Genomic DNA, 26,098 nt, shown 5'->3' on the forward strand with positions numbered 1-26,098 from the left:
TCTCATCCACTCTGCTGCGACTGTGATACGCTGCGGATTTTCCACAATAAAATGTGTTGCATAAAATCCGCAGTGTTCATGCCTAGTGTGTTCCTACCATAAGGCCGGATTTACACAAGCGTGTGCTTTTTGCACGCGCAAAAAACGTGGCGTTTTGCGCATGCAAAAGGTCCATAACAGCTCCGTGTGTCAGCAGCGTATGATGCGCGGCTGCGTGATTTTCGCGCAGCCGCCATCATTACGACACTCTGTTTGTATGTTTGTAGCACGTGGTGCTTTTCTAATTTCATTCATAGTTTATACGGCTGCGGAAGCGCTGGGCGGGATTTTCACGCACCCATTGACTTCAATGGGTGCGTGATGCGCGAACAATGCACCAATATAGGACATGTCGTGAGTTTTACGCAGCGGACACAAGGACACACGCTGCGTGAAAATCACTGACAGTCTGCACGGCCCCATAGAGTAACATAGGTCCGTGCGAGGCGCGTGAAAATCACGCGCGTTGCACGGACGTATTACACGTTCGTCTGAATAAGCCCTAACAACAAGGCCCAGTTCACAGAGTTTTTGGGCCTTGATATTGACTCGGACACTGCGTCAGAATCAGCACCAAACAACTTCCAAAACCGCCTCCCATTGATTTAATCTGAAATCAATGGGAGCCAGTCGCGGAAAAAAGAAAAAGCAGCACGTCCTTTCTTGCCGCGGTTCCGCCTCTGACCTCCCATCTAAATCAATGGGAGGCAGAAAATGCATTTTTCGCTGCGTTTTTTGTCTGCTGTCCTCAATCGCCGCGGGCAAAAAACGCAGCAAAAAAACGCGGCAAGATAGTGTGGGCAGGTCAAAATCTGCCTCAAAATTCTTTAAGGAATTTTGAGGCAGATTTTTTTTTGCCTGCAAAATACTGTGTGAACAGGGCCATACATAAACAACACTTTGAGATAATTTACTCACTGTCAGAAGAGCTGCTCCCACTCCAGTCCTCTTCCGGCGATGTCTTCCAGGGGAGGTCTTCGGTCCAGACGTCCAGTCCTTCACCTCCAGCCAGGTTCCAGGTAAGTTTTGTCCATGTGGGTCCGCGGCTGCGCGCGCTTCGTTCGCGGGTGCGCGGGCGGCCGGTCGCGGGTGCGCGGGCGGCCGGTCGCGGGTGCGCGCGCGGTCGATCGCGGGTGCGCGCGCGGGCGGTCTCCAGTGCGGGCGTTCGTGGATGCGCGCTCGCGAGTGCGCACGCGCGGGAGTTTCATTGTGCGCGCGATCGGGTGCGCGCGCGCTGGCGGACGGTTTGACGGCCCCCCATGACGAGGGGAGGGGGCCCGCAGCAGCAGCAGCAGCAGCAGCTCACGACATTCTTTTGGTGAAAAAAACGGGCCCCATTGCAGGGGCCCGTTTTTTCCTACCAAAAGAATGTCGAGGCAGTTGCCGGGCCCCCCTTTCAATTAGGTTTGGCCGGGCCCCTCACACCACTACCCCTAATACCCCCCTGATGGCGGCCCTGGGTCTCTTACCCTGACGTAAGGTCACCGGCTGACTCTCGGCCAAGGCAGTCTTGTCAGTTTGTCATAGATGAGCCCGAGAGCAGAAAAAAAAAGGTTAACAGAAGAAAGTTCAGGGGCCAAGGAGAAGGCCCATTCCTGGGGGCAGTCCTGGAGCCGGGACCTAATTATGCCCACTCGCTGGCTCTCAGAACCTGAGGAGTGGGGTCTGAGTCGGAAATAGAGCCTACAACTCTCCCGAAAAGAGAAAAAAGTCCTTCGGTCCCCTGAGAACCGGTCAGGCAACTTGAGGTGGGGTTCAAGAGGTGAGATGAAGGGCACTAGCTGGGTAACATCACGCTGGTTGAACCTCTGAGCCAGGTCTTGGACCTGTAGGGAGAGACCCTGCATTTGCTGAGCCAGGGCCTCAAGGGGGTCCATAGTAGAGTCAGGGACCAGGGTAAGAAAAGGTATGGGGCCTGTGATTATGTAATGACTCGGGTAGGGAGACGGACAGGTGAGCCCTAATCTACCCGCAACTCAGTCCCTGCCTACTTGCACCGCCCGTCCTAAGTGACGGCGTACAACTGGGCGACGGTCCCTATGCTCAATAAGTGCAAGACAGACAACACAAGACTCGGGCACACAGAAGCAAAGGGGAAGTAGGGGCAGTTGCCCACGGAAACACAGTGAGCAACAGGAGTGGTGAACGAGCCGAGTCAAACCAGGAGAGTACGTAGTAGCAAAATCAGAGCAGGAGAATAGTCCGTCAAGCCAGGGTCAATAAGAAACAATGGTCAGTCAGGTAAATAGCAGGAACAGCAGAGCCAGGAAACCAGACACACAGGCAAGAAACATGCTGCAAGTGAGGGTATAAATAAACCAAGGGCGGGAGCTAGAACCGTCAGGCCAGGCTGTGAAAGGTTCTCCCTCTCTTCAGCCTTCAAGCCTGAGTGGTAACAGATCGCGTCACTCTAGCAGACCTTGGAGCTGATGAGGGCTGATTAACCCCGGGCGTCGACACAGAACCTGTGTTTGGCAAACCCTTTACAGAAACTAAACAAGGCATCACATGATCTTTCAATATTTTATAATATTCATTGAAATATCCATCCGGACCTGGTGCCTTCTGATTTTTAATGTGTGAGATAGTAGTTCGAATTTCTTCCACAGTTATGGGCGCATTTAGCATTTCATTCTCAGCTGCCGTAAGAGTAGGTAATCTTTTTTTTTTTTTTTTTTTATTATATATATATATTTTTTTTCATAAAGAACAAAACATACATGGTATCAATACAATATAGAGTATAAGCCGTGGCAGGGGTGGTATGGAGGTATAACATGGTGAATACCAAAAATATCATACATTCTACAATGAGCATCATAGGAAAAATCAGTCATGTCACGAAAAAAATTTCCCAACCAAGAACAAGTAATTTGGTAATATATGGACCCCATATTTTTCTATCGCTTAAGTAGACTCTGCTTTCAGAGAAGTAATAAAAAGAAAGAAATAAAAAAAAAACTAGCAAACATATACAACATATACGACAAGACAATAGAAGGGGGAGGGGAGAAAACAAAGAGATATCCTGGCTTGATCCGAGTAGAGTAGGTAATCTTAATGTAGTGAAGGGGGTATCTAAAAGGGGTCCGCCGGTAAGAGGACTGGCATACAATTTAGTATAAAAATCCTGCAATATGTCATTGATAGTTTGAGGGTGAATATGTGCTTTTCCTGTTGAATCTCTCATTCTCGCTATAAACCCAGAGCCGATCTTTTTAATTTGACATCCCTATCTATCCACATCTCATAATCCTGTTTCGCCTTCTGCCACTTTTCTTTATTTTCCGATGTCTGTTGTCTTTGCAAATGTGTATAAGCCAATCTAAGACCCTGGCTAAAATCTTGATTTTTTTTCTTAATAGTCCTTTTGAGATTGGATATATACGATATCAAATTCCCTCGTAATACTGCTTTAGCAGTATCCCAATACAATTTGGGATTCTCTATATGCGCCCCATTCGTTAATTCGTATTCTCGCCACCAACCCCACAGTTTTTCCTGAAAAGCCTCTTCTGATGCTAGATTAGATGGGAACCGCCATAAATAATCTGACCCCCTAGGAACAGTATCGTGTATATCCAGCACCACAGGAGAATGATCGTAAATGACCATACTCTCAATTTCACAATGCCCTTCCCTTGGCAACAGAGAATTCGACACCAAAGCATAGTTTATCCTTGACCACGATTGGTGGGCATGAGAATAGTGAGAATACTCTCTTCCCTCCGGATTGAAAAGTCGCCAGGGGTCTATCAGACCTGTCCCTGAAAGGAAATCTGACGTGTCATCTTGTACAGATCTCGTGCCAACACTCGATGAGCGTGTGCAAGTCCTATCCTCCCCCGGATGTAAAACAACATTAAGATCTCCGCCCAAGATTTTATTTTGCTGTAGGTCAGTTCCTATAAGTGTACCAATCTCACGATAAAAGGCTGCTTGCTTAGTGTTAGGTGCATATATATTATAATTACTTAAAGAGACTCTGTCACCACATTATAAGTGCCCTATCTCTTACATAAGGAGATGGGCGCTATAATGTAGATGACAGCAGTGCTTTTTATTTAGAAAAACTATCTATTTTTACCACGTTATTAGCGATTTTAGTTTTATGCTAACTACTTTCTTAATGGACAACTGGGCGTGTTTTTACTATTGACCAAGTGGGCATTGTAGAGAGGAGTGTATGACGCTGACCTCTCCATTCATTTCCTCAGCGCATAGGGATCCTGCTAGATCAGTATGTGCTGTCTTATACTGACACATTAACGTTACTGAAGTTTTAGACAGTGAATAGACATTCCTTCCAGCCAGGACGGGATGTCTATTCACAATCCCAAAACTTCAGTAACGTTTCTGTGGGACTTACAGGAGAGCAAGCGTAACCTCGCGAGATCACGCTTTAAATGACAGGTTACAGCGAGATTACGCTTGCTCTGCTGTAAGTATCCCAGAAACGTTACCGAAGTGTCGGGATTGTGAATAGACATCCCATCCTGGCATACTGATTTAGCAGGATCCCTATGCGCTGAGGAAATGAATTAAGAGAATTGTATGACGCTGATTGGTCAGCATCATACACTCCTCTGTACATTTATGTTTGATATGCTATGTTAACTGTCGGGTAAGTCTAAGGCTGGGTTCACACGAGCATGTTCCGTAAAGGACGGAACGTATTTCGGCCACAAGTCCTGGACCGAACACACTGCAGGGAGCGGGACTCCTTGCATCATAGTTATGTACGATGCTAGGAGTCCCTGCCTTGCTGCAGGACAACTGTCCCGTACTGTAATCATGTTTTCAGTACGGGACAGTAGTTCCACGTAGAGGCAGGGACTCCTAACATCGTACACAACTATGATTCTAGTATCCGGCTCCCTGCACTGTGTTCGGTCTGGGACTTGCGGCCGAAATAAGTTTCGTCCATTGCGGACGTAACATGCTCGTGTGAACCCAGCCTTAGACTTACCCGACAGTTAACATAGAATATCAAACATAAATGCTCAGAAACACATTCCCATCTCTTGAGTAAATAACCGATCCACTTTATATGTTAAAGCTCAACTCAGATGCCTATCGATGTGCAAAAAGTCATCCCTGGTGACGACAGAACATTATATCAGCACATCTCCAGTAACCGTTTTGCAGAACATAATGAATTATCACATAATAAAAGATATAATGCCACTGCACGTGGAGTAACGATGACTCCAAACATGATGTCCATCCGTTGCAAATAAAGGAGTCATATTGGCCCACCTACATGAGTATCATCATCATCATAATCATCAGTGTCACCCAACTGACGACTGTCAGGTAGAGGGAAGTGCAGCTTTTTGTCTACGTTGTTCCAGAGGAGCTGGCAAAGGTGATGATGAAGGCATTAGAGAGTCCAAGTCACCCACAGCCTGAGACACAGATGCTTCCCCTTGCTTCTTGGGATGCCACTTCCTCAGGGGAATGGTAAACACCCGATGTGCCATCTTTGTGAAATACTCGCAAGATCGATATAACGGCGCAAATTTAACATGTTTGTTGTAAAGTTCCGAGCAAATCCTAGAAAAAGCAAAGCGTCTCTTGGTAACTTCAGCTGAAAATTCCCCAAATTTTAATATACGTTGACCCTTGAAATCCAGTCCACTATTTTAATTTTTAAACGCTTTCAGTATCGACATTTTATCCGAGTAATCAAGATATTTAACAATGACTTGCCTCGGTCTGTCTTGTACAGTGGCATCCTTCCGTTGATCCAAAGAAGCTTGTTTCAGATCCGGTCCAATTCTATGTGCTCGTTCGACCTTGCATGAGCGATTTATACCTAAGGCTGCTGGAAGATCAATTTCACAAAGATATCTCAAATTCTTGGACGGCACCTGTTCAGGTAATCCTATTATACGTAGATTACTACGTCTGGAGCGGTTTTCCAAATCCTCAATGCGATCCCATAATTTTTTTATTTCCTTGCTGAGCATCATGTATAAAGGAACACAAATCCTCCATATGTGAGCGCACGTGCTCTAAAGAGGTGTCATTGGCGTCCAGCCTTTCTTCATGCTGCGTCACAGTTGCATGCAGTAGGGACAAAGAGGAGGCCACCGTCTTTGATAATGACTCCTGAAGATCTGGCGATATAAGCGATGCCACGGTAATCGCCAGTTTTTTATAATCAATAAGACCCTCCAGGTCTTCAGGTGAATCCTTACCCGTAGCATCCTGACTGTTTATGCCCGGGGAGCCGCTGGGCGGGATGTGATCCTCCGCCATGTTTGGTTGCTGGTCAGCCAGACGATTAGTTTGAGTCCCCGATTTTCCCATGACAGAAATAAATCTGTCCGTAAACCCCACGGCACTTTGCTGAAGCTATAAGGTGAGTTACACACCGTCGTCGGTATCTGTCAGGGTGATCAGACAGAAGGATACTGTCACAATGCGGGGTAAAGTACATAGAGTCTATAGTTCAGAGAGGATACCTGAGGCAATGTAGACAGTAGCAAGGCAGGCACGGCTGGGACCAGGCGGCAGGTAGACGTCAGGCATGGCATAGCAGAACAGGCGTGGGATGCAGCACAACACGGCAACGGCTCAGCACGGCACTAGACCAGGATAGCACGGGAACAGGATACAGGAACAGGGAACACTAGGAAGCTGGAAGACACTACGGGACCATTAGCACGACAAACTTTGGGTAACAAACAACACTCCAGTAAGGAACAAGAGGGCAGAGCCCGTTTTATAGCCCAGAGCATTCTGGACTAGATTGCAGACTTCCTGCAATTATGCACGCACTGGCCCTTTAAGGCCATGCACGCACGTGCGCCCTCCGGAGACAGTCTCGATATCCGGAAGTGAGTGCCGACGCCTCACAGGAGGACGATGCTGCAAGCAACTCGGATGTCCTTGGCCACGGCCGTGGAGGGGTAAGTCAGACCGACGGGCCGTGGCCATAGACGTTACAGATACTTGGAGCGGAGGCCGGAGCTCTGCCTCTGCACGTCCTCACATGCAGGGACCGGAACCGGAAGTCGACAATTTTGAATTTCAACATCATGTTTATGATTGTTTCATTTTGTTTTTTCACTTTATTGGATAGTGTAGGGACTCGCAAGACAATGAGGACCATTGACGTGGGTTGCGATATTTAATATTTTGGACAAATGTAAATTGCAGTGATGTACTTAGTACTGTATAAAACATTAGCTATAGACATTTGTTAGCCATTTCTAGTGACATGTAACGGTAGAATTACCTTTCCGAAAATTTAAAAAAACACTTAATATCTGACATTTTTCAAAAAAATCAACCAATACCAATTTTTTTTTAATAATAATAAAGTGTTTGAAACTGTGTGTGCGTTTATTTACTTATAGTCGTCATAAACAAAATATTACTTTAATGTCCAAACATCACATCGCACAACCACTATCATACAATCGGTACTGTGAGGTCACTAACTAAATCACACTGCACTGTAGATTATGGAAATTATGTTTTGCCTTTTTAGCCAAGCTTCGCCAAGTTTTTGTTTCACCAACCATACACAGTGTATATAGTGTTTGAAGTATGGAGGTTTGTGATGTTATCATCTCACAGCTTGAGTATACATATAACTCCCAACAATCACTACATGAATTATTTGCAATGAATAAAAAAAAATATTTGCCATTTTTGTTTTTCTCAAACATTGGAAAATGTTTGTTTCACATATTTATTACTTAAAAATGTACTTTGGCAAAAAATGCGAAACATAACACATATGCATTCTGTATATAAACTAAACACACCAACATGGTGAAAATGTATTAGCATCAAAATAAAAGGTCATAAAAAAATGTGGTGAGCCAGCTCTGGATGATGTCTCACAAGTACTGTGATCACCACGGTCCTGCCCATGCTGTGAGCCATAAGGGTATTGTTGGTGGCTGGGGTAGAAAGGGCCTGTGCCAGGAGGAACTTAAATATCGGGATGCCGTTGATAACCACCATAATGTCTGTCCTGTGAGTACAGGGGAGGGGACACATCATATGGCATCTGCCGATACTCATGTTGCCATGTTGGGGGAGGTAATGGTGGTTGTTGGGCAGGTGGTGAAGGGGGCAGAAATGTAGAACCACCATCTGTGGAACTGCGCCAGTGTTCCAGCGCTTGAAAACACTGACGTGGGTTGTTTGGTGGTGTGGCTGACTCTATCAAGGTCAATATATTGGCCTGTAGACGTAATCTTCCCCTTCTGAATCTTCCAGATTGTCAGTAGTTCTAATAAACAGAAGGAACTATTCAAAAATTAATACTTAGGTATTACTACTCATTGAAACATGTTTAGTGCAAAATATATTATTACATAAAACCATTTAATCATAATGATACAACTGTCTGAACCTTTTTTAAAAAAAAAAAAAAACACAATAAAAATATCTAAAATTACTTATGGTCTCATCTCAAGAATGTCCTTGAGAAACATTAAAGGGGTTTTCCCATGAGGGACATTTATGACATATCCACCTCTGGGACCCACACCTATCTCTAGAACGAAGCCCCCTAGCTAGTTACGCTGTTTTTCTGTAACTCCCGATCACGTAATCAGTAAGTGGCTGGGAGGTAGCGTGAGCACAAAAAGCTAGAACGGGGTTTAGGGGACCCACGTTCTAGAGATAGGTGCGGGTCCCAGAGGTGGGACCGGCATCTATCTGACATTTATGGCATATCCTTTGGATATTCCAAAAAGCAAAATATTTGAAGCAGCACAAATCCCGATATCAGGAGCGGTGTCACGCTGTAAAATCAGACAAACCCAGTCTGACGTAATGTAATCCTCAGAAAAAGCATGGTTGAACAGCAGCACACATCTCCCAAATTTCAATTAATATGTTCTTTTATTGGTCAAACATCCTCTGTTTGACCAATAAAAGAACATATTGATTGAAACTTGGGAGACTAGTGCTGCTGTTCAACCATGCTTTTTCTGAGGATATCCTTTGGATATGTCATAAATATCTCTGATGGGAAAACCCCTTTAATTGCTTCGTATAAATGTACTTCCTTTTTATTGAAGCACCATCACTGTATTTTGCACCATCCATATGAACTAAAATTTTAACAAGATCCCCCCCCTGCTGTAGAAAAGCATAATAATAAGATGATGATGCTGAACCCGAACTTCACTATAAGGCTGGTTTCACACAGAGTTTTTTGCAGGCAGATTTTGCTCTGCCTGCACGCCGATTTTCGCAGCGTCTTTCTCGCGAGATTACGGAGCTAAACGAGATTTCGTTTCACCTGCCGGAATCTCACAAAAAAGATTCAGAAGTGTCAGGATTCTGAGTACACATGACGTCCAGGCTGGATGATCATGTGTATTCATTATCAGGACACTGTAGTAATGTTTGGTTCTTGTGTATGTAGCTGCACATAGTGATATAACTATATCGCTAGTGCAGTGTAAATGAATGGAGAGGAGTGCATGATGCCGATTGGTCAGCGTCATGCACTCCTCTGTACGACGCCCACTTGGTCGAAAGTAAAAATACGCCCACTTGGGCATTAAGAAAGTTCATTAGCATAAACGAAAATCGCTCCTAACGTTGTGAAAATAGATTGTTTTTTTAAAATAAAAAGCATTACTGTCACCTACATTACAGCGCCGATCTCCTTATATAGGAGATAGGGCACTTATAATGTGGTGACAGAGTCTCTTTAAACCAGGGGTCTCAAGCACGCGGGCCGCATGCGGCCCCTGAGGCTGTCATTTGTGGCCCGCGGGACACAGAGCTGCTAATACAGGCTCTGCTCCGGGACTCTGTGGAATTCCCTGACATCGCTGTCCATATATGGACACGCGATGTCTGGAGCTTCCCCAGCGCGGAGTCCTGGGCAGAGTGCTAGTATAGGCTCTGCTCCGGGACTCTGTGGAATTCCCTGACATCGCTTTCCATATATGGACAGTGTTGTCAGGGTCTTCCCCAGAGCGAAGTCCCGGGCAGAGCGCTAGTATATGCTCTGCTCCGGGTCTCTGTGGAATTACCTGACATCCCTGTCCATATATGGACATGCGATGTCTGGAGCTCTCCCAGAGCAGGAGTTCCGGGCAGAGCGCTAGTATAGGCTCTGCTCCGGGACTCTGTGGAATCCCCTGACATCGCTGTCCACATATGAACAGCGATGTCTAGGGCTTCCCCAGAACTGGACAGTGATGTCAGCAGCACAGCTGGAGTCCCAGGCAGACTGCTAGAAATGTCTCTGCTCCGGGACTCCAGCTCTGGGCAAGCCCCTGACATCACTGTCCATATATGGCACTGTGGCAGCATCTACAAAGGGCACTGTGGCAGCATCTACAGAGGGCACTGTGGCAGCATCTACAGAGGGCACTGTGGCAGTATCTACAGAGGGCACTGTGGCAGTATCTACAGAGGGCACTGTGGCAGCATCTACAGAGGACACTGTGGCAGCATCTACAGAGGACACTGTGGCAGCATCTACAGAGGGCACTGTGGCAGCATCTACAGAGGGCACTGTGGCAGCATCTACAGAGGGCACTGTGGCAGCATCTACAGAAGGCACTGGCAGCATCTACAGAAGGCACTGTGGCAGCATCTACAGAGGGCACTGTGGCAGTATCTACAGAGGGCACTGTGGCATTATATATAGGTGGGTGTGGCAGTATCTACAGAGGGCACTGTGGCAGTATCTACAGAAGGCACTGTGGCATTATCTATGGGTGGGTGTGTGGCAGCATCTACAGAGGGCACTGTGGCAGTATCTAGGGGTGTGTGGCATTATCTACAGAGGGCACTGTGGCAGTATCTACAGAGGGCACGCTGGCATTATCTATGGGTGGGTGTGTGGCAGTATCTACAGAGGGCACTGTGGCATTATCTATGGGTGGGTGTGTGGCAGCATCTACAGAGGACACTGTGGCATTATCTAGGGGTGTGTGGCATTATCTACAGAGGGGACTGTGGCAGCATCTACAGAGGGCACTGTGGCATTATCTATGGGTGGGTGTGTGGCAGTATCTACAGAGGGCACTGTGGCAGCATCTACAGAGGGCACTGTGGCAGCATCTACAGAAGGCACTGTGGCAGCATCTACAGAAGGCACTGTGGCAGCATCTACAGAGGGCACTGTGGCAGTATCTACAGAGGGCACTGTGGCATTATCTATAGGTGGGTGTGGCAGTATCTACAGAGGGCACTGTGGCAGTATCTACAGAAGGCACTGTGGCATTATCTATGGGTGGGTGTGTGGCAGCATCTACAGAGGGCACTGTGGCAGTATCTAGGGGTGTGTGGCATTATCTACAGAGGGCACTGTGGCAGTATCTACAGAGGGCACGCTGGCATTATCTATGGGTGGGTGTGTGGCAGTATCTACAGAGGGCACTGTGGCATTATCTATGGGTGGGTGTGTGGCAGCATCTACAGAGGACACTGTGGCATTATCTAGGGGTGTGTGGCATTATCTACAGAGGGGACTGCGGCAGCATCTACAGAGGGCACTGTGGCATTATCTATGGGTGGGTGTGTGGCAGTATCTACAGAGGGCACTGTGGCATCATCTACAGAGGGCTCTGTGGCAGTATCTACAGAGGGCTCTGTGGCAGTATCTACAGAGGGCTCTGTGGCAGTATCTTAAAAGGGGCTGCCCAATATTGACATTTGTGTGTTTGCCAAACGCTGCCAACTGGGCCGCCAGACTGCATTTAGCGACACTTAAACTGGAAAACTGGATTGTTGAAATGCGGCTTGTTAACTTCTAATTCTTTCTATATGTGGCCCACTTACCCCTGGCTTAACCCTATCAGGACGAGACAAATTTTTGGTTTTCTGTTTTTGTTTTTTCCTCCCCGCCTTCAAAAACTCTTTCCCGTTGATACAGCCATAAGAGGGCTTAATTTTTACAGTACATGTTGTACTTTCTAATGGTACTATTTAATATTAAGTGTGATGTACTGGGAAGCTGAAAAAAAATTCAGAATGGGTGTAATTGGGAAAAAACAGCACTTCCGAAAAAATGTTATGGGTCTCCTTTTTACGGTGTTTAATGTTCGGTGAAAATGACACGTTAGCTTTATTCTGCGGGTCAGTATGATCACGGTGATACCAAATTTATATAGTTTTTGTTATATTTTAGTACCTTTAAAAAATGTAAAAGTTTGAATGCATCGCCATATTGTGACCCTCCCATAACTTTTTTTTATATTTCTGTGTACAGAGCTGTGTAAAGCGTCTTTTGTACATGGAAATATGTAGTTTTTATTAATACCATTTTGGCGAATGTCTTGCATTTCGATCACTTTTTATAAAAAATTTTGTGGGGGTTGAAGTGGCAAAAAAAACCTGCGATTCGCCCATTTTGACCTTTTTTCCCGCTACGATGTTTATCCTATTGAATAAATATTTTTATAGTGTATATATATAGATATATATATATATATATATATATATATATATATATATTTATTCTTTTTAACATTTTTATCCACCCCTAGGGGGCTCGAACAGAGTGCAATATCACAATATTGCAGTCTACGGCAAAGTCAGTGTATTGCTATTGAGACCTGACACCTGCACATCTGACACCGGAATCTGAGGGGTTAAATGCTTGCGTAACACAGCAGGGACCCGGTTGCTATGGCGCCCGCTCTGCTTCTGAGCAGGTGCCATATTAAACACCCTTTCCCGACGTAAATAGGCATATTAGCAATGGGAAAGGGTTAAAGGGGTTTTCCCATCAGAGACATTTATGACATATCCACAGGAAATGTCAGATAGATGCGGGTTCCACCTCTGGGACCCACACCCATCTCTAGAACGGTGCCCCCTAAAACCCGTTATACAGCTCTGAGTTGTGGCTGACACGTGTGATTCCCGACCATGAATTACGAAAACAGCGTAGCTCGCTCAGAGACAGGCATGATCCGATGTCACTGAACCCGTCAGTCCTGCAGACCTGACGGTAACAGTATTTAGCGCCGCATACAGCTGCTCTGTATACAGAACACAGAGCAGCTGTATCTAAAGAAGTAAAGCAACTTTTTAATAAAGCCTAATTAAAAAGTTGCACTAATCACACTGCTTGTTTATAAAAAATAAATATGCCCATCAAAGGTTTACATAGCCTTTAAAGGGCTATAATGCATGCGAGACAGCTCTCAGTGGTAAACACTCGTCCTAAGACAAGCTCGGATATCAATCACATCTAAAGTTATTGCACGTATTAAAAATATTGGCTTTAACAGTGTATTTAGTTGCCTTTTGTTCAAACAAACAGCACCTTCTGGTTCTCTAGTGGCAAGACGCCACAATCAACTTGTTTTTTTTGGGGTTATTCAGCTGTAATATTGTGGCAGAGCTGCAGCAGGGGTGTCATAGCTGCATCGAGAAGCTCACCGTCAATGTAGGGTCAATGAAATGGGATGACAAAACAGCGGTTGTCATATGGCCTTAGAGCAGCGGTCCCCAACATTTTTTTCACCAAGGACCAGTTTCATGCAAGAAATTTTTACCAGGGGGCGGAGGGGAGATGGGAATCTTGTGGTTGGGGGGGGGGGGGGGGTTGGGTTAGTTCACACGTTGCGTAAATACAGCGGATTTTCCACAATTGAGTTGGTTGCAGAAAATCCGCAGCATAATACAGTAGCAGCAAAGTGGATGAAATAGAACAAATCCCATCCACACGCTGCATAAATAGTGAGCGGAAGAACTCAGAAATGTACATGCGGTACAGAGTTTTATTTTGCAGCATGTCAATTGTATTTGTGTAAACTCTGCTTATTTGTTGTGGGTTTTCCCATCAAATTCAATGGGAAGGTAAAGCCCACAACAAATAGTAGTTATTGCATTTATTGCAACAGAATAGCAACGATTCCGCCACAAAAACGCAACTCAGGAAAAAAAACAAAAAACATTTACTTGCCCAGAAGTCCGTGTTCTTCCTCCAGGCCGGCTTCCTGGGATGATATTTCATCCCATGTGACCACTGCATCGGCCAATTACAAGCTGCAGCGGTCTCCTGGGATGACCAGAAATTCCCTGCGGCCACCGAGGCTGATACCAGATACCACAGCCCGGTACCGAATGATCTGCGGCCAGGTATTGGTCCGCAGCCCGGTGGTTGGGGATCACTGCCTTAGAGGACTGAAAAATTTCTTGGTCTTTAAAACAAGTAAAAACATATACATACATACATTTATATTATACTATACACCGATCAGCCATAACATTAAAACTACCGACATGTTAAGTGATTAATTAAATTGTTTCAATGGCGCCTGTCAAGGTTGGGGATATATTAGGCATCAAGAGAACAGTCAGTTCTTGAAGTTGATGTGTTGGTAGCAGGAAAAATGGGCAAGCATATGGATCTCAGCAACTTTGACCAGGGCCAAATTGTAATGGCTAGATGGCAGGGCCAGTGCAGCTCTAAAACGGCAGGTCTTGTGGGCTGTTTCCAGAATGCAGTGGTCAGTACCTACCAAAAGTGATTTCGATGGTGACAGATCTGGTGCCAATGGTTTCGATTTGTCTCCATTGTGCAAGGGTTTCGTCGTTTTGACGGGATGAATACCGTAGTCGACTACAGTATTCATTCCGTCAAAACGACGGAACCCTTGCACAACTGAGAAAAACTGAAACCATTGTCATCGGATCCGTCACCATTGAAATCAATGGTGATGTAAACGGAAACCTTTGGTTTTAGTTTGTGTCAGTCAGGTCTCCGTTCCGACAGGTGTGAACGAAGCCTAAGCTACATGTAAATAGAAATGTTACACTTCAGCAGCAGGTGGCCCTCTGAGCCATGATTTTTTAGTGCTGTATATTGGTAAAGTACTTGTGAGCTTTATCTGTGCAGCTGCCTCTTTTGTAAAAAAAAAAAAAAAAGGGGTGTACATCCTTCATTGTAGTTTCAGCCCCCTCTAACTGTTACATAACCTGGCAGGAAACCCATATAACGGAGCACTCCTGTTGAGCCACAGAGAATAGATCTGTATAGTCTGATAGTAGAACCATTATCTGACTCACAGAGATCAGGAAGCAGGCAGCCTGTAATTACCTGATAAGTGTTTAGACTAGGGCTTTAGGGTATGTTCACACGTAGTCAACCAAAACGTCTGAAAATCCAGAGCTGTTTTCAAGGGAAAACAGACCCTGCTTTATAGACGTTTTTTTACCAACTCGCATTTTTCGCGGCGTTTTTCGCGGCGTTTTCGCGGCGTTTTTTACGTCCGTTTTTGGAGCTGTTTTCATTGGAGTCTATGAGAAAACAGCTCCAAAAACGTCTGAAAGAAGTGTCCTGCACTTCTTTTGACGAGGCTGTATTTTTACGAGTCGTCATTTGACAGCTGTCAAACGACGACGCGTAAATAACAGGTCGTCTGCACATTACGTCGGCAAACCCATTCAAATGAATGGGCAGATGTTTGCCGACGTATTGGAGCCGTATTTTCAGACGTAAAACGAGGCATAATACGCCTCGTATACGTCTGAAATTTGGCCGTGTGAACATACCCTTACTGTGACATTTGGCCACCTGCTAGTAGCTGTAAAATCGTGGCATTAATATAAGGCCCTGTTCACACCGTGTACACTGGAAAAGCATATTCATAGGGCTCCATTCAAGAGACCAAAAGAGTATCTATATGGCTTCCAAGGGGCCCGTGTACTTTTGTATACCTTAGTTTTGCGGTATGGAATAGCTTAGTAGAATACACTATTCATGTACAATGAGCCACTGGAAAAAAAACGTATACATTAGCATACGTTGGGGGTATACATCGAGGAATATTCCCAACGTATACCTCCGACAGAAGGTGCTGACAAGGTGTGAACAGAGCCTGACTCGCAGACGGCCACAATGTTTTCTCATAGGTAAAAAAGTTGACCAACAATCCCAAGAATTCTGACATGGTGAGATTTTTTGCGATAAATGCAAGTCACCCTTAGGCTGGGTTCACACAACCTATTTTCAGACGTAAACGAGGCGTATTATGCCTTGTTTTACGTCTGAAAATACGGCTCCAATACGTCGGCAAACATCTGCCCATTCATTTGAATGGGTTTGCCGACGTACTGTGCAGACAACCTGTAATTTACGCGTCGTCGTTTGACAGCTGTCAAAAGACGACGCGTAAAATTACAGCCTCGTCAAAAGAAGTGCAGGACACTTCTTGGGACGTTTTTGGAGCCGTTTTCTCATAGACTCTATTGAAAACAGCTCCAAAAACGGCCGAAAAAACGGCACGAAAACGCTGCGAAAAACGTGAGTTGCTCAAAAAACGTCTGAAAATCAGGTGCTGTTTTCCCTTGAAAACAGCTCCGTATTTTCAGACGTTTTTGGCTCAGCGTGTGAACATACCCTTAAAGAGGTTATATGGGTTTTCAAAATTGTTGGCCTATCCTTAAGATAGGCCATCAATAGTAGATTGGTGGGGGTCCGACCGTCAATCAGCTGTTTGAAGGGGCCACATTTTGTTTACGTGGTTTTCCCTCTTATTTGTACTTGTAGGCGCCGGTTGCATTTGTAGCGGTTGTGCAAGATATTGCACCACTGTCCCATTAACTTGGTGGATCTGTCACAGATGGAAGCCCTGATGTCAGTGTAATACATGAGGCGGGTCCCAGGTGGACGCTTCTGAAACAGGGATGTATCCATTTTTATTTACACAGGCTGCCATCTTTTGGTTTACTTGCATTATGCCTGACGTTACATTGATGTATGCTACATTCTGGGCAGCCAGGATAATACCTTTTGTATTTCGTAATAGGAAGCGTCCATACAGGAGGCTCATCCTTTTCAGGATTGCCTCATGTGGGAGGAATACCGTATTTTTCGGACTATAAGATGCACCTGACCATAAGACGCACCCAGGTTTTAGACAACAGAGAATAGGAAAAAAATTATTTATTCTGTTTCACCACATTCTGAGAGCCATAATTTTTTCATCTTTTTTTTCATCGATTGAGCGGTGTGAGGGCTTACGTTTTGTGGGGCGAGCTGTAGTTTTATTGGTACCATTTTTTAATACATACGATTTTTTTGATCACTTTTTTTTCTATTTCATATTTTAAGCACTAAGGTGACCAAAAAACTATTTTGTTTTAAATTTTTAAACTCACCGTGCAAGTTGTAATGGTATATTGTAATAGATCAGACTTTTACGGACACAGGGAAAAGTTGTTTTTTTAAACTTTTAATATATATTTTTTTTACACTCCTGAAAATGTATCTAACATTTATTTTTTTTACACATTTTATTAGTTCCACTAGGGGACTTGAACCAGCGGCCATTTGGCTACATGTGGAGTTACTGAAACAGCGTAACTACGCCGTTTCCCTAACTCCCATAGTAGTGAATGGCAGCTACGGAAGCAGCGTAGCATGCGAGCTACGCTGTTTCCGTAACTACTGTTCAGTTTTATGGGAGTTGCGGAAACAGCATAGCTCAGCGAGTTACGCTGTCTCAGTAACTCCACATGTAATCAAGTGGCCGGGAGAGCACAGAAAGCTAGAACGGGGTTTAGGGGGCCCCGTTCTAGAGATAGGTGGGGGTCCCAGAGGTAGGACCTGCATCTATCTGACATTTATGACATATCCTGTGGCTATGTCATAAATGTCCTTCATAGAAAAACCCCTATAAATGCCGCGGTCGCTATTGACCACGGCATTTAACTAGTTAAAGGGGTTTGCCATAAAACACATTTATCCCCTGTCCACAGGATAGGGGCTACATGTGAGATCGCTGGGGGTCCCAGCGATAAGGAGAACAGGGGACCGAAAGTCACCGAAAGCGCTATATGAGAAGCCTGGACTTCCGGGTTCTGTGTCCGTCTTATCTGTTCCGCAGCTCCATAGAGATCAATGGATAGCCGTTCGCGCATGCGCAGAAGAATCCCATTGATATCTATGAAGCTGCCGGACACAGAACGCGGAAGTCACAGCTTCTCATGCAGCGCTCTTGGTAACTTTCAGTCCCCATTCTTCTTATCGATCACACATGTATCCCCTATCCTGTGGATAGGGGATATATGTGTTTTATGGCACAACCCCTTTAAACTGCGAGGAAAAGCAAAATTGCTGTTCCTGGCCGTTAGAGCAGTGTGTCAGAAGCTGACACCTGCAGTATATGGAGCGGGCTCAGTGCGTGAGCCCGCTACATACATCATCCCCCTCCAGCTCCATGATGTGCCAGCACATCATGGGTCGGGAAGGGGTTAAGTAATGAAGCGGTCAGGGGGCACGGCGATGCCGGATCCTTTGACTGCGGACTATAAGAGGCAGGGACTTTTTAGCAAGATGTATTCTTGCTAAAAACTGCGTCTTATAGTCCGAAAAATACGGTATGTGTTTTTAACCCCTTCCCGCTTTGGCCACTTTTGACCTTCCTGACAGAGCCTCATTTTTCAAATCGGACATGTTTCACTTTATGTAGTAATAACTTCAAAATACTTTTACATATCCGAGCCATTCTGAGATTGTTTTCACGTGATACATTGGACTTTATGTTAGTGGCAAAATTTGTTCAATACATTCAGTATTTATTTATTTATTTAAAACCTCAAAATTTTAAGAAAAAAAAAATGTGAATTTTTCTAAATTTAAATGTATCTGCTTGTAAGTCAGGCAGTTATACCATACAAAATTGTTGCTAATTAACATCCCCTATATGTCTACTTTAGATTGGCATCGTTTTTTGAACATTCTTTTATTTTTCTAGGACGTTACAAGGCTTAGGGTATGTTCACACGCTGAGCCAAAAACGTCTCAAAATACGGAGCTGTTTTCAAGGGAAAACAGCACCTGATTTTCAGACGTTTTTTGAGCAACTCATGTTTTTCGCAGCGTTTTTCCCGCCGTTTTCGCGCCGTTTTTTCAGCTGTTTTCAATAGAGTCTATGAGAAAACGGCTCCAAAAATGTCCCAAGAAGTGTCCTGCACTTCTTTTGACGAGGCTGTAATTTTACGCGTCGTCTTTTGACAGCTGTCAAACGACGACGCGTAAATTACAGGTTGTCGGCACAGTACGTCGGCAAACCCATTCAAATGAATGGGCAGATGTTTGCCGACGTATTGGAGCTGTATTTTCAGGCGTAAATCGAGGCATAATACGCCTCGTTTACGCCTGAAAATAGGTCGTGTGAACCCAGCCTTAGAACTTTAGCAGCAACTTCTCACATTTTCAAGAAAATTTCAAAAGGCTATTTTTACAGGGGGCAGTTCAGTTCTGAAGTGGCATTGAGGGCCTTATATATTAGAAACCCCCAATAAGTCGTCCCATTTTAAAAACATCACCCCTCAAAGTATTCAAAACAGCATTTAGAAAGTTTCTTAATTTGTTAGACATTCAAAGGAATTAAAGCAAGGTAGAGGTGAAATTGACAAATTTCATTTTTTTTTTGCAGAAATTCATTTTTAATCCATCTTTTTTGTAACAGAAGGTTTTACCAGAGAAACACAACTCAATATTTATTGCCTAGATTCTGCAGTTTTTACAAATATCCCATATGTGGTCCTAGTACGCTTATGGACTGAAGCACAGGCCTCAGAAGCAAAAGGAGCACCTAGTGGATTTTGGGGCTTCCTTTTTATTAGGATATATTTTAGGCACCATGTCAGGTTTGAAGAGCTCTTGCGGTGCCAAAACAGTGGAAATCCCCCAAAACCCCATTTGGGAAACTACACCCCTAAAGGAAATTATCTAGGGGTATAGTGAGCAAGTAGGCCGTGAAAATAAAGATCTAAATTTTTTTCAAAGACAATGTAGGTTTAGCTATTGTTTTCCCATTTCCACAAGGACTAAAGGAGAAAGACCAATACCCCTCATGTGTTCATAAACGGCTGTTTGGACACACGGCAGGACTTACAAGGGAAAGAGCACCATTTGGCTTTTGGAGCTCAAATTTAGCAGGAATGGTTTGGGGAGGCCATGTCGCATTTGCAAAGCTCCTGAGGGGACAAAACAGTGGAAACCCCCCCACAAGTGACCCAATTTTGGAAACTACACCCCTTGAGGAAATGATCTAGGTTTATAGTGAGCATTTTGACCCCACATAGAATTTATTAGAGTTGGGCAGTGAAAATAAATAAAAAACATTTTTCTTCAATAAGACGTAGCTTTAGCTCAAAACTTTTCATTTTCTCAACAAATAAAGGAAAAAAAGCACCTCAACATTCGTAAAGAAATTTCTCTAGAGTACGGCAATACCCCATTTGTGGTCATAAACTGCTGTTTGGACACACGGCAAGGCTCAGAAGGGAAGGAGCGCCATTTGGCTCTTGGAGTGCAGATTTTGCTGGATTGGTTTCTGGGTGCTATGTCGCATTTGCAAAGCCCCTGTGGGACCAAAACAGTGGAAACCCCCCAGAAGGGTCCCCATTTTTGAAACTACACCCCTCAAGGTATTCACTTAGGGGTATAGTGAGCATGTTAACCCCGCAGGTGTTTTGCAGAAATTAGTGTGCACTCTTGCAGAGTGAAAATGGGATTTTTTGCATACATATGCCAAGCTTGTGCCACCATGAAAAGACAGCTCTCTAATTATTATGCTGTGTTTCCTGGTTTTATAAACACCCTACATATGGCCCTAATCTTTTGCCTTGACATACGACCAGGCTCAGGAGTGAAAGTACCATGCGAAGTTGAGGCCTAATTTGGCGGCTTACAAAGTATTGGTTCACAATTGCAGGGCTCTGATGTGAAATACTAAAAGAAACCCCTGAGAAGTGACCCCATTTTGGAAACTACACCCCTCAAGGAATTTATTAAGGGGTGTAATGAGCATTTTCACCCCACAGGTCTTTTCCATAAATGATTGCGCTGTGGATGGTGCAATGTAACATTTTTATTTTTCCCCAGGTATGCCATTTCAGTGGCAAATATGCCATACTCAGCTTGTGCCACTGGAGACACAGACCCTGAAAATTGTTAAAAGGGTTCTCCCGGGTATGGCGATGCCATATATGTGGAAGTAAACAGCTGTTTGGGCACGCTGTAGGGTTCAGAAGGGAGGTAGCGCCTTTTGGGCGTGGATTTTGCTTGGTAGTAGTTTTGTTTGGAGTTTTACTGGTATTTTTGTTTATAATGTGGGGGTACATGTAAGCTGGGCAGAGTTCATCAGGTGCATAGTCAGGTGGTATAATAATGGGGTAAAAAAAACAATTAAATAATCCATAAATATTTGTTACGCTGTGAAGCAATCCTTTCTGCACAGGCCAGTGTCCCACTGATAAATGGTGTCCTTTCTTATCCTCTTTTGGTCCAAACTCCGCACATTTGCAGATTGGGGAATTTTGCTGGGAAAGTGTTGTCCTGGTATAATACGGACGCTCTCGCTTCCAGCAGATATGTTTGGGCCCTACCCATCCTGGTTCCCTAATTTTAGGGCCTTGATAAAAAGCCTTTTGAAACAGAAGACATGTTCCCCTCGGGTCGGCACAACTGCATATTTTTCTTTCCTGACATATTTATTTTGTCATAGACTTAGTTTTATTGTGGGATGAACTGTAGTTATTATTGGTACCATTTTGGGGTACATGCGACTTTTTGATCACTTTTTATCCTATTTTTTGGGAGGCAAAGTGACCAAAAAACAGCAATTCTGGCATAGTTTTTTTTATACAGAGTTCACCACTCGTCCTAAATTACATGTTAACTTTATTCTACGGGTCAGTAAGATTCCGGCGATACCTAATTTATAGCACTTTTTTATGTTTTACAACTTTTTGCACAATAAAATTTATTTTGTAAAAAGAATGTCTTTTTTCTTTTGCCATATTCTGAGAACCATAACTTTTTAATTTTTTCATCGACGGAGCTGTATGAAGGCTTGGTTTTTTGTGGGACAAGTTGTAGTTAGTATTGGTACAATTTTTGGATGCATGCGACTTTTTGATCACTTTTTATGCCAGGGCAAAGTGACCAAAAAAAACTAAATTCTGGCATTGTTTTTTAAGGTTTTTTTTACGCTGTTCACCGCGTGGAATAAATAACATATTTTTATAGTTCAGGCCGTTACAGATGCAGCGATACCAAATATGTATGGTTGGGGGGCGTGGCCAGCAGTCGATGGCGCCGGTCGCATAAGCACAGAGCTCCGTGCCCTGCCACACATCATCCGCAGCCTACAGCATTAATAGGTGCCCACACATGGGGAAAAGAAGACCCCAAGAGTCTGGACTTACCCCTGCAGCGTTACATCAGGTCGCTCCTGCTCCACCAACGTTGGACGGCTATTTTCTTCGGCGGCAGACCACACCGCTCCCTCAGCTCCAGCGGCGGCCATCTTTACCAGCCTCGTGCCGGCAGACAGGAGAGATGTCCTTGCAGGGGGAAGGCGCAGCTCCCCACCCGCAGGGTAAGAAGAATAGCCAGACGGCTAGTTTACACCCTCCGAGCTCCCCCATACTGCCCTCGGCCTCGCCCTGTGAACAGCAGAGAGCTGGGCCCTCATGGAATGAGAAGATGGCGGCCATGCCACGTGGTGCACACCCGCAGTCAGGGGACCCAGTACTTCAGCCGCCTGACCCACCAATGTCGCAGCCCTCCATACAAACAGCCCCTCAGGTTTGGCCTGCACCCAAGCCCCAAAGGCCCATAATCCAGCAGCCAGGGAGGGGAGATGACCTGGGAGACACACCATCCTTGACCCCATATGCTCAGGCCCCGGTGTATGCCTCAAATTCAGACCTGGAGGACTCGGCCTCACTACCCTCAGATGTGCCTCCTATGTGGAGGGAATGTTTCTCACAATTGCCCACTAAAGAGGACTTTAAAGGAACAGTGTCATCACAAATATTTTATTTATATGTTAAAGATGTTAGTGCCTTAATATAAACGTTTATTTTCATTTGTGTGTTTGTGTTTTACTGTTTCTTTTTTTCACACTTTTTTTTCCCTATGGGGGCTGCCATTTTTTGTTCCATTTCTGTGTGTGTCGATTAACGACACACACAGACATGGAACACGGCAGCCACAGTCCCATAGGGACTGCGAACGGCTCCCGTCCCATTGACTGCCGTGTACGGCGTCTGTGTGGGAACTGCGCATGCGCCGCTCCCACACAGTCCTATTCGAAATTGGCGCCGTCCGGCGCCATTTTCCTGTGGACCGGAAGTCGCGGCCGGACAGTGATATTACTACTTCCGGTCGCGGCTTCCGGACAAGTGCACATGGGACAGCGGCAGCAAAGGGAGCGGACGGGCCGCGGCGGCAGGAGCAGGTAAGCGATTTCAATGTATGTTAGTGTTTGTGTGTGTTTACTACTGCATGTAAACCTACTACACTGTGAGTTACCTCAAAAAATGGCGACACACAGTGTAGCAGGTTAAACCTTTCAAACCCCTCGTTTATCCCGGCACTAGCCAGGATAAAGGAGGGGGGGATGCTGAGCGCTCACTAGAGCGATAGCTTTTAACCCAATGTTGCAATGCTGCAATTTTGGGAACTAGCTCCAAACAGCTCCATCTAGTGACCAAAAATGGGTAGTATTATAAATTTTGAAAAATTTGAAAAAATTTATAATATTTCCTGACTCGCGAAAAAAATAAAAAAAATTTGAACAATGTTTAATCACCCACACACTAAATGTTTAAATTTAAAAAAAAAACATGTTTTTGGGGCGACACCATGCCTTTAAGAGTATGATGCAAGAGGTGAAGGCAACTTTTCGCTCAGAATTGGCGGTGGTTTCTCAGCATATACAGCAAATAGCTACAAGGGTAGAGACCCTGGAAGACGACCACGATGCTACTAGGCGCCATGTTTCTGTGATACAATCCTCGGTGTCTTCTCAGCTGGCGTCCATTAGAGATATGCAACTGCACCTGGAGGATTTGGATAACCGGGGACGCTGCCACAACATAAGGATAAGGGGTATACCGGAGCCATCAGGGTCAGAAGATCTTCCCATTGTGTTAGAGACTATCTTTAACGACCTATTGGGTGCACCCCCGTCTAATCGGATACCACTTGATAGAGCACACCGGGCGCTGAAACCGAAATCTATCACATCTCAACCTAGGGATATCATCTGCTGCGTCCAGGATTTCCGTACTAAAGAGGACATTATGCTTAAGGCCAGACAGCGCAAAAGTTTGGAGTATGATGGTGCTCCGATTCAGCTATTTCCGGATCTCTCCTGGATTACGCTGCAGAAACGGCGCCTGCTTCTCGCCACCTTGCGGGATCACAATATTATATATCGATGGGGGTTCCCGTTCTCCCTCACAGCCAGAAGAGATGGCGTCTCTGCCACCCTCAGATACCCAGGGGATTTGCCTCATTTTTGTGACTCCCTTGGTATACCAACGCCCAAGATGCAGAGTTGGGAGACTCCTTTGCCGCCTTCATCTCCTTCCCCAGTTTGGCAATCTGTCAGAAACAAGCGTAGGCTCTCCCCAAGACGACTGCCAAGCCGAAGTTCCTCGAGACCTGACCAGAATTGATGGACGCTGCGCTGTTACATGGCACTTCTGTGATATATGTGAAGGAGCCTGGTCACTTATACCAGATACTCTCCTTACCAGTTGCACTATTTTAGGCTAAAATGCATTTAGGAATATATTTCTTGTTTTATATTGCTTTCTTTTGTTTCGCTAAAGTAAATTGTGGCAGGGTGCGACTGACCTGGGTTCACTTAGCTCATTCACCCCTTTATTGTGTTTTTGGCCTTTAAGTATTTATATGTACTTTTGTACCAGGTTCTTTGACTGCTGAGACCCGACCTCCTCTTTTGATAGGGGTAATATTTTTGCAGTTCTCCCTCTGTTTTTAGAGAGTTGCAAAGGGTAATATTCTATTACCAGCTTTAGTTTGCTTTAATATCACCCGCCCCAGGGTATAGTATTCTCCCTGGTAGTACTTTCTGTTTTTGTTTGAAGTACACTGATCTCATGCATTTCTCTTTGTTCTTACTGCAGATATGTATTTTGTCCCCCCGGTATGTCTCTATCCCAATGTCTCTCCCTTCCCTCCTACTTTCACCCGAGATAACAACTGCTCTGGGACTGGCCCCGACGTAACTGTGAGCTGTATATATCCGCACTCTTCACATCCTTCTTTGCTCTTTCATACATCTTTGATCATGGTTAAATTTGTAACACTTAATGTCAAGGGCCTCAACTCCAATGTGAAGAGACGCTTGCTTCTCAGGGAGCTGAAATCGCTTGGTGCAGAGGTCGCTTTTCTGCAAGAAACGCACTTAGATTCCTCCGGATCTTTCAAATTTGCCCGAGGGGCGTATCCTGCTGTGTACTCTGCCTCGTCTGGTCGTAAGAGGGAGGGGGTGGCCATTTTGATAGCCGCAGCCTGTCCCATCCAGGTTCACACCTCACATTTAGATCCGAGGGGCAGGTATGTTATCTTGGAGGGGACTCGGTTGGGCCAGCCCATTGTTTTATGTAACATTTACTCCCCTAATACCGCGCAGATTCCATTCCTACGTAGACTCCTCTCCAAGCTCCAAAAGCTTCCATGGGGGGCATGGCTGGTGGGGGGAGATTTTAATATCCCGTTCTCCACGACTATGGACAGGGTCTCTCTTACACACGCGACTCCGTCCCCCACCCTAGCAGGACTTTCTACTCGCTTCAGGCAACTGATTAGGGAACACCACCTCTATGACCTGTGGCGGGTGGATCATCCAGGCGATAGGTCCTATACTTTCTTCTCCCATACGCATAGCACTCACACGCGCTTAGATTACTTCTTTGGTAATGTTCCGGCCCTCCGTTTGCTTCAAATGGCGGTTATAGACCCCATCTCCTGGTCAGATCATGCGCCAGTCTCTATGACTTTGCAAATAGGGAAACCATCCACGAGAGTCTGTCATTGGCGCCTAAACGAAACTTTAATTAAGTCTCCTGCTCTTAGGGATAGCCTGGCCGGGCACATGCGTGAATTTTATGCACTTAATGAGGGTTCGGTTCCTTCTATATCCACTCTCTGGGAGGCGCATAAGGCGGTGATGAGGGGGCAATGCATCGTTATGGGTTCTAGACTGAAAAGAGACGCTAGGGCCAAGCGGGTGGCTCTCCTTCAGACAATTGCTAAGCGGGAAAGGGAAATGGG

Source organism: Rhinoderma darwinii, chromosome 2 (assembly GCF_050947455.1).
Source record: "Rhinoderma darwinii isolate aRhiDar2 chromosome 2, aRhiDar2.hap1, whole genome shotgun sequence".
NCBI classification, from domain to species: Eukaryota; Metazoa; Chordata; class Amphibia; order Anura; family Rhinodermatidae; genus Rhinoderma; species Rhinoderma darwinii.